Source organism: Misgurnus anguillicaudatus, chromosome 21, assembly GCF_027580225.2.
Source record: "Misgurnus anguillicaudatus chromosome 21, ASM2758022v2, whole genome shotgun sequence".
NCBI lineage: Eukaryota > Metazoa > Chordata > Actinopteri > Cypriniformes > Cobitidae > Misgurnus > Misgurnus anguillicaudatus.
The window spans coordinates 3,956,990-3,968,175 of record NC_073357.2 but is presented as its reverse complement, the minus strand read 5'-3'; positions in this window follow the sequence as shown (position 1 = coordinate 3,968,175).

Sequence of the window (11,186 nt, the reverse complement as noted above, 5' to 3'; positions counted from 1 at the left end):
GAATCCAGACCTGTGAAAATCTGGTGCTGTGCGGCTTACAGGCCCATCATCAATCTTCCAAAGGCCTGGTGAGCCCTGTTGAAGCCCAATGAATGGGAGTCACCGGGGACCATGAGTTTGGTTGTGAGTCTGCTCAGGTTTAATCTGGACATCACAGTCGACAGCAGATGGACGTGAGAGCCGAGCGAGCCAACAGAGAAGAGTACAGCCAGAGAGAAAAAAAACATTAAACATTAAAAACAAGATAAGATCCGTGTCACAAAAATAACTTTTATTTAAAATAACATTGAAATTATGCGGTGTGAAATTAGTCAGCTGTGGATGTGTAACATCACTAAGGATAAATTTGACCAGAGTATAAGAACACAATCGAGAGCACGGTTCACTTTACAAAGAGACATACTAAATAGTAGTTAACTAGTTGCATTTCAAGCTGCAACCGTAAAAAAAAGGTTTGTTAGTTCAACCTTATAAGGTTGATGTAAAATTTACATCAGTTAATTCAACTTAAAAATATTAGTTAACAGTTAAAATGTAAAGGGGAGGTTTCCCAGACAGGGATTAGACTAGTCCTAGACTAAAATAAATGTAAGAGCTGTCCAAAATCTTAAAATACATGAGTGCCCTTTGTTTTGCCTCAAAATGCTCACAAGCAATGTTTTTAGTAAGGCATGTTTGTTAAAACTAGTTTTTTACTAATTAAACTAAGGGATAGTCTTGGCTTAAGCTAATCCGTGTCTGGGAAACCGCCCTTAAAAGTTAAAATGTTGTGTGAACTAATATTTTTTAAGTTAAATTAACATTGTTTCATTTTAAGTTGAATGAACAAATATTTTTGTCAAAATATTGTAAAGTACCTGTTTAATTATTAAAAATTTTGTGCATTAAATCTTTTGATTTCATGTCAACAAAACGTTTACTTTTTTAAGTTGTTAAAGTAGACTACAGTGTGTAACATTTTGACATTTATTTAATTATTTTGTCATTTATTTCTTTAATAAACAAAAATTTTTAAAGTGAAAGGAATTTCACACTGAAAAAGTTGGTTTAACTTAAAATAAAGTAAGTGACCTGGTTGCCTAAAACGTAAGTTAATTCAACTTAAATATACACAACTTTTTGAGATAACTAATATTTGTAAGTAAAAGTTTGTCTAATATTTTAGTATTTTTATGGTCATGAATATATAAGTTCCTGTAACTCAGCTGGTATAGCATTGCGTGAGCAGTGCAAAAGATCATTAGTTTGATCACACAATTTTTGATCAAATGTACTGTAAGTCACTTTGGATAAAAACGTCTGCCAAATGCACAAATGTAAATAATGAACTTTGTTTATTTTATTGGCCTAATGTATTCATAGGAGTATACATGGGCAAAGAGTCATTGCTATCGAGTACAATAAAGTAACAAATGCCCTGTCCTTCAATAACAAAATACCTTTTAGTAGTGAATCTTTATCACTGAGGAGGAACTTGACCAGAGTATTATGCTACGTACACACCAAACGCATGGCATCGCGTTAATCGCTCTAGATTACTCGCGGGATTCAACTTCGTGTCATGCGTAATTTTCGCTCAAGTTGAATATTTTCACGGCAAACGTGCTGCCCATATTGCGTCATTTGCATCGTCTGATCGCGTCTTTGCATTGACTTTGTATATAATCTCCTCCGCAAATCGTTGAACTTGAGTCTGGTGTGAACCGACAGTAAGAACAGTAAGAAATAATCGAGAGCACAGTTCGCTTTACAAAGAGACATACTAAATATTAGTTAACAAGTTTTATTTCAAGCTGCCACTGTAAAAAAAAGGTTTGTTAGTTCAACCTTATAAGGTTGATGTAAAATTTACATCAGTTAATTCAACTTAAAAATATTAGTTAACAGTTAAAATGTAAAGGGGAGGTTTCCCAGACAGGGATTAGACTAGTCCTAGACTAAAATAAATGTAAGAGCTGTCCAAAATCTTAAAATACATGAGTGCCCTTTGTTTTGCCTCAAAATGTTCACAAGCAATGTTTTTAGTAAGGCATGTTTGTTAAAACTAGTTTTTTACTAATTAAACTAAGGGATAGTCTTGGCTTAAGCTAATCCGTGTCTGGGAAACCGCCCTTAAAAGTTAAAATGTTGTGTGAACTAATATTTTTTAAGTTAAATTAACATTGTTTCATTTTAAGTTGAATGAACAAATATTTTTGTCAAAATATTGTAAAGTACCTGTTTAATTATTTAAAATTTTGTGCATTAAATCTTTTGATTTCATGTCAACAAAACGTTTACTTTTTTAAGTTGTTAAAGTAGACTACAGTGTGTAACATTTTGACATTTATTTAATTATTTTGTCATTTATTTCTTTAATAAACAAAAATTTTTAAAGTGAAAGGAATTTCACACTGAAAGAGTTGGTTTAACTTAAAATAAAGTAAGTGACCTGGTTGCCTAAAACGTAGGTTAATTCAACTTAAATATACACAACTTTTTGAGATAACTAATATTTGTAAGTAAAAGTTTGTCTAATATTTTAGTATTTTTATGGTCATGAATATATAATGTGTTCCTGTAACTCAGCTGGTATAGCATTGCGTGAGCAGTGCAAAAGATCATTAGTTTGATCACACAATTTTTGATAAAATGTACTGTAAGTCACTTTCGATAAAAACGTCTGCCAAATGCACAAATGTAAAAAATGAACTTTGTTTATTTTATTGGCTTAATGTATTCATAGGAGTATACAAGGGCAAAGATTCATTGCTATCGAGTACAATAAAGTAACAAATGCCCTGTCCTTCAATAACAAAATACCTTTTAGTAATGAATCTTTTTTCATCACTGAGGATGAACTTGACCAGAGTATAATGCTATGTACACACCAAACGCATGGCATTGCGTTAATTGCTCTAGATTACTCGCGGGATTCAACTTTGTGTCATGCGTAATTTTCGCTCAAGTTGAATATTTTCACGGCAAACGTGCTGCCCATATTGCGTCATTTGCATCGTCTGATCGCGTCTTTGCATTGACTTTGTATATAATCTCCTCCGCAAATCGTTGAACTTGAGTCTGGTGTGAACCGACAGTAAGAACAGTAAGAAATAATCGAGAGCACAGTTCGCTTTACAAAGAGACATACTAAATATTAGTTAACAAGTTTTATTTCAAGCTGCCACTGTAAAAAATGATTTGTTGGTTCAACCTAAAAAAGTAAATTACCTGGTTGCCTTAACTGATTAAAATTTTAAAGTGAAAGGAATTTCATAAACTAAAAAAAGTTGATTCAACTTAAAAATATTAGTTGACACAACATTTTTAACTTTTTGAGTTAAATATTATTTTAAGTTAAATTAATTCAAATCTTTTATTACAGTAAGAGAAGGCAGACTTTTTATGCTTATTAATTAACATTTTATGTCCGTATCTATGACTCTAAAAATATATATTTTTTGACTGACACATCTATACAGTATACACAGTCTGATCATCTTGCCTGAAATGCAAATAACTCTGTAATATTTGAAGAATGCAGACATGCAGACTGGGGTCACTAATGGACTGATCCAGTAGAGCATCAGTAATGTTCACACACATGTATAGACATCAGTCGAGATGAGCTTATTAAATTCTGTATTTCCATAAATAACCCCGAGGGCCAGAATAAGAAAGAGACGCTCTCTAACATGCATCTCATCTGTGTTTTTTATAAGACCTCCCTGTATATGAACATTGATTGTCGGTGATTTGGAGAAAATTATTCAAACCTCCATTCCTTATTCATGTTTGGTCAGTTTATCATAGGATATTTGTTTGTAATAGCACACTTGACCAATGATTTAATGGATGGAAAAATCTGAATGCAGAATAGCACCATACATCTTATTGAAATCTCTTTCTTACACACACACGCCGATGCTCTTTACTCTCGATTTTCCCCGTGGTTGTGATAAGTCGAATCTTTCGCTCTCAGACTGTGATGGTGAAGGGGGCAGATACTGTAATGTCTGATCAATCTGCGAGCGAGCGTTTCCACAGAGATGCATTAGTCCACTCGCTCGAGCAGAAGATTCCAGTGCATATCTAAATGTGTGCACACCATGTGCTTGTTGAGACAGAGACAGGATAAGAGTATTGAAGAAATCACCAGAAATGTTACAGAGAAAAGATATGCACTTATATAACCATACTCTATGATTTCAAGTCAAAATGTATTGATAAACTATATTTGGTGGTGCTTGCCTAATACCTCACAATGCTTACTGGCCCAAGTGAAGCCCATGACGGGTCTATGTGATATTCTGGCCTTGGGGGCCATACAATATACAGGGGCATCATGCACTATTTTTTAAGGGGGCACATGGTGAGTTTAGATATAAACATTAAGAAATGGACTTTGAACTATCATCTTTGTACACAGTTAATTCACGACCGTGCACAGTGATGGCCCCATCTCTGTTGCCTCTGGGTTTGTATAATTCATTAATAATTCATTGCGTCCAGAATGTGGAGAACTGATGAAACAAAGTAACAGATAAAAAGATGCTTAATTGATTTTGAGGTTGTATCACTTGGTACTTGCCCCCTTAGTTTCATGTGCATAATGTCTCTGCAGTATATGAGATTTTTCTTAAGTTTATTCATGAATGTGTGTTAAAGTTTGTTGTTTGTGTACTGTGTATGTGTGTTGGTGATTGTATTGTTCAATGCATGCTGCATTGCTTTACCGTATTGACCATGACCTTACCCACCCTGTGTGCCGGATCTCAGCAGGTGTCCCACCCTGCACCTTTCTGACGTCTCTGTGATAATTTTAATTGAGCATGTCTCTTAGTTTTCTGTCAAGTGTTTCGTCACATTTATCTCCGTCCTCTTGTTTTAGGGAAAACGAAACCCTTTGCATGCAGCCATTAGTGCAATGCAAGCATGCATCTTGTTTCTCTTTAGGTCTGCACGTGATCATAAATACTGTACGTACATGATTTGTTTTGTAATACCTCACCCTGTGTTTAATTACACAAGTGAAACATTGAAGACTGCTTGTCAGAAAAAGTTCACAAGGGACCACCAAGGTGCATTTGAAAGGCAAATCTAATCCAGCTTTGCCCTTTTACATTTATTTTATTTTATGGACACGCTATGCTCTCCAACTAACCAAGTCTATCTAATGCCTATACACGATATGATAATAGACAAAACTACACTGGATTTTTTCCTTCATGCATTCAGAAAAGCAGGTGACAGAAGAGATTGAGTCATCAATATCAGCCACACAGCAGAATTCACTTCATTACACTGATGGGGAAGAGTCGGAGAGCAATGCAAACAGAGCCAGCATGACAACACTGCCACCTAGAGTACATGAACATGCATACAACCTATTGAGATTTGAAGCATCAATTGCATCCTTTAAAAGTCAGTGTTGCATGTGTTACAATAACACCTGATCTGGTCTGATTCATCTCTTATTTATTGGAACAACAAGGGGAAACATCATCCAATCAGTTCTTTGCCAAATTAATTTTACCCATGACTGAGCATTGGTGGTAGTTTTGGGGTGACAGTTATGGTGGGGATGTGTTGAAGTCACCAAAAATGGTCCTAACTTTGAACCCAGCAACAAAACATAAAACACAAACACTTGCTCCATATGCTTCCCATCGAAAAGCCCAAGAGATGAAAATAAAGAGAATTTGTTGAATTAGCGGAGATGGGAAATAGACATGAGAGACCCAGCTGTCTGTTGTGCTTGTAAATCTGTTCATCTTTTGATTCATCTCAATAGAGAAACGAGATCAAAGACAGAGTTTTGAGCTGCCAAATTTTTATTTGAAAAGTCACAGGTCCTGATGTGGCCAAGCTGGCAGGTTGATGTCCTACAGATACAGCTACGGCGAATATCTTGTGAAATCTCACCAGATGAGGGCTGTTTTTATCCTAACCCTACCCCCAAACTTAACCCTTTCGATGTGTGTGATGCCGGATTTCCACCGACTGCGGAACGGCTGCGGAACGGTGGCGGAGTCAATCGGTTTCCATTCAAGTCAATGTGTGTATTTCCACTGACTGCATTCCGAATCTGTCAGAGCTCCGGCCATCGGCAGCCCTCCGGAACAATTACGCAAAGTTTCTATTTTTGCCGGATGCCGGACAGCTCCGCAGGCCGGAGGCGTGATCACACCTGAATTCGCGAGATCTCGTGTTGTGATTTGGGCTGGTTTGTAAAAACGTCATAATTCAACGTCATAATGGGCGAAGACAGAACTAGATATCGCACGATCATCACGTGAATTTGGGAAACCTCATAGGTCCTCGTCACTTCAGCACACAGCGCTCTGCAACAAATATGGAACTGGTGGGTATTGGCGGACCCCGTGAATTTACAGGATGCACGTATTTTGACAAGACGCATGCACATGGTTAACATGATGCATTGAACACATATTTTGACATGACGAGCAACACATGACACTCCAAACATATATTTTGAATTCACACCCCTCAGAAGAGATGTCGACCGGCTGCCCAAACCTAAACCTATTTTTAACGAGAGTTAGCTGTAGTTGTATGCCCTCTAGCCTGAACCAATCCAGTGGGGAGCCAACAGTACGTGCGCACTTTAATGACTAAAATTGTGTTACGCACGCGTATGCATAAAAAGTTTACCATAATTCAGCCTTAAGAAATACATACATTGAAATATTTACATTGATATTGAAATATCACTATACTATTAGATACAGCTGTAGCACACAAATGGCATTGCTTTCTGTGTATGCATTTATTTCTTATGTTTGTCTTCAAGTCTAACAGATGCTATTGAGATCAGATTTGTACCCTGTCTTTGTGAAAGCCCTCCAATTCTCTTCTCAGATCTGGACAATGTGTTATCATGCTAGAAGCTCTCTTATGATCTTGACTCAAACACAGACTACTCTGTCATGTTACACTAATATCAGACATTCAACCTAACACCGGCCACTTGCACTATCACCCCTGACAGACTAATGCTGTAAACTCCAGTGACCACGACTCGTGACGACACGCAGTTTTGCGCGCGGCTGCCCTCCGCGGCTACACATTACAGCTGCGACTAAATGTCCTGTCACGACTGCGAGTTTGAAACTAACAGGAGAATGATGATGACACGAGAGGGGACGTGGACCCTCTGTCCGCTGTCATTCCTTGTTATTGAGAACCTACCGGAAAAATCACCTGAGGGAATCAAAGTCCGCCTGGCTCCTGTCACAACTCACTTAACACAGACCGATGGCTTCGGTGCAGATCCTTATTTTTGTGATTTCTCTGTGTATTACTTTTCTGTATCAGCCCATGTTTTTCTGTCTTGTGTGTTCTTAAAGCTCAGTTGGTAGAGTATTGTGTGAGCAATGCAAAGGTTGTGGGTTTGATTCTCAGTGAACATACTGATAAAGTGTGTTGTAAAAAGTGAAAAGTTGGATAAACTTAAAAAATTACTTTAATTGGTAAAACCTAAATATTTTTCACAAAGTACTTTTTCACTTAAATATACAAAAAACATAAAAATACGAAAAAAACGTAACTTTTACCAATTACCAATTTAAGTACATTTTTAAGTCGATCCAACTGATTCACTTTTTACCCCGTGTTTAGATTGAATGCATTTTGGATAAAAGTCTCTGACATGCATAAATGTAAATGTTACATTTGTTTGCTGCGTTTCTTATTTGACCAATTTCTGTTTTTTAATTCCTAAAAAAAATTAGTTCAAACCAATAAAGAAGTTTTATAATCTGCCACTGTAAAAAAAGATTTGTTAGTTCAACCTAAAAAAGTTCCTCGTTGCCTTAAAATTTTGAGTTAATTCTATTTAAAAATATTAGTTGACACAACAACTTTATTGGGTTAAGTTGAAATAACTCACAATTTTAAGGCAATCAGGTAACTTGCTTTTTTAAAAGTTGAACCAACAAATCTTTTTTTACAGTGCATACACTGTAAAAAATACTTTGCTGCCTTAACAATTTTTGTTGAATCAACTCGGATTTACAAGTCATTTGAACTTACTATAATTTATCTTGACTAGAGATGAGTTGTTATAACTACAGGTGAGTTGTTACAACTTATAAATTTAAGTTGACTTTTCTCAACTATATTTTATAAGTTGTGACAACTAATTTCTGTTGACATGACTTGTAAATCTGAGTTGATTCAACAAAAAATTTGAAGGCAGCAAAGTTTTTTTACAGTGTAGAAAAGTTGTGTTATAGTCACAAAAAAATGTATTAATTTATTTGTGTCCTTGGCACGAAATTCAGCTTTTTTTCATGCCTTGAGCACGAATGTCTTTGTTGTGTCACTTGCACGACTTTCTTTTTTGTGTCATTGTATGTATTGTTTTTCTCATTGTCGCTTGGGGTTGGGGTTAGATTTGGGGTCTGGGTTAGGATGTACTTTTATGTATTGGTTTCTAAAAGTTTTTCTTAAGCTTTTAAAACTATTCTTGCCTTTGGGTTAGGATGTCTAAAAATGTAACAGAAAGTGATTTTAACCCCAATCCCAAGCGACAATGGTAAGAAAATAGCAAAAAACTATGAGAAAACAATACATAAAATAAAACGAAATAGAAAGTTGTGCAACAGACACAAAAACTGGCAATGGTTTGTTTAAAGTTAAATGAACATTAAACATTAACAAGTCTTTATCTTTATAGAATAAAACTATAAAATAACAGCCTCATGCAAAGCATTCTGGGAACTAGAAATCCTCATCAACCTTTTTCGTTTTTTCCTTCATATTTTGGTTCCCGCAATGCTTTGCATGAGGCTGTTATTTTAATTTTATTCTGTAAAGCCAAAGACTTGTTAATGTTTAACGTTCATTTAACTTTGAACAAACTGTTGCCAGTAAATAACATCAATTTAAATCTACAGTAAGTTACTGGCAAACAGTTGCATAAATACAGCAAATATACAGCAATAAGATTATGAACAAATGGACACTTAAAAAAATACGAAATAAAAGAAATCTGTGCACAGATATCAAGATACCAAAAGTCAATGATTTAAGTACTAACTGAAACATTTCCACAGAAAATAATCTGATCTATGCTGTGTACATTAATTTTATAGCTTTAGGTACTACATTAGATCTACTGAACTATGAAAGAGCAATTTCTGAACTTCTCTGTTCTTCTCAGAGGTCTTGTTATTGAAGAAGATTTAAACAATGATGCACAGATCTTTAAAAGGTGTCATTTATATGTCGAGGTTTGGTGAAGGCAGTTTAAACTTCATCATGGGTTTCTTCCATCAGTCGAGCTCCTTTGAAAACCAGAAGTCAGGCACTGAGAGCGATGCCAGCAGGACTTTACTGTAAATATAATTCAACTCTCTGGAGATTAATAATTAACACAACACTTAACGTGTGTGTGTGTATCTGAGAGCAGATGTTTGCTAGAGGGCATCTTTCATTTCCTATCTGCACATGAAACACTCCATCGTCCAAGAGAGAGAGAGAAAAAGGGAGAGAAATCGTGTCCTATTTTTCATAATGTTTATGCATTTATTTGTCTAGTTAGCATAATTAATGTCAAAATGATTTACGGTTAATTAGATGAGCACTCATATGAAAAGATACATTTTCATGAACAAAACAATAAAGCCTGATAAAACCTTTGTAATCTATCATTGTTTTGTTTTAGGACAAAAAGTATTTTAAAGAATTAAATAATACGTACCTAATTATGACAGAAAATGTATTAGAGAGAAAATACAATACAATATTATGAATATAATGACCTTATAACGTTGGTTTTTGATAAGGTTAATGAAAAGACAATGAAATGAAGTATAATATTTTTTATTAAAATGAGGGTCAGATGCTGTCATGCACCGTATGCATTTATTTACCTTTCCCTAAATTTATGCAGAAGCAGCTTGTTGGGATGTGAAACAGGAGACTAAAATAATGATCATTAAAACATGACAGGTTCATTAAAAACATGGACATTAAAGTTGACTGTAACATTAATATGAATTAATAAAAAATTTAATCTGAATAAAAAATTTCTCCAGTATTAGAATCGATTATATTATTCTGCTGTAGTATATTTTAGTATTTACTATAGTAAAATAGAGTATGGTATATTATAATTGTTATTTTATACTATACAACTTGTTGTTTTGTATTCTATAGTAGTAAATAGTATATACTTACTTTACTTACTATGGTTAGCAGTGGCGGTCAGTGACTTCTCTTCCAAGGGGCGCAAATTCAAAATGTTTGTTTGTGGCGTCATGTGAACCATCATGCGTCATGTCAAAATATGTGCCACCTGTACACGTGTCAAAAAGGTTTATGACAAGACTCCAACTTAACACTAAATTCTGATTACACATGAGATTAAGCGAGTATCTGGCAAACACAAGCGTCTCTTTTATCATAAACCCTTTCGAAGCATCTGCAGCAGGCACTATTTTGACATGATGCACATAATGATGATGCACCAAAAACATATTTTGACATGCCACACACGACAGGCTACATACATGTTGTGATGAGCTTCGCGTCGTGTGCCATCGAAAATAAGTCATCAGCTGCCACTAATGGTAAGGTTCAAAAACAATTTAGTATCTAGGAATTTTAATACAGTTTACTATAGTAAATACTAGGGATGCACCGATGTATATCTGTCGATACCTGATACCGATCCGATACTATTGTTGAATTAATAATAAAATTGTTAAATATGTAGAGTGCTTTCTGCTACGTCTAATATAATTTTACATTCAAAAACATTTAAAAGTTAAAAGAACATTAATTATTAATCAAACGGCAGTGTTTAGTAGAACATATAATAGGCACGTTTGATCAAATAAATATGCTAAATATATTTTCCTTAATTGCGCAAAACTGTCACAGTAAAGCTTTAGTGGTTATTTTGGGAATTGCGCTTGACCGGAACTTTTATGCACATCCCGGGCGCAGAATTGATGAACCTTAATCATCCTGAACGCTACGATTATGCCTTCCTGTGCGAAGAATTGATGCTCTTGAAGCATACTCCGTGGGAATCTGCACTCGATCGCAATGGATAGTTCATAACAAAGAGAATAGATTCACCTTGTGTTCAGCACATAGTGAATTGCATCCATCTAAAGGCTCACTAAGACTTTATGAAATCAGATCTTAGCTATGTGTGTGCGTTTATGAATGAT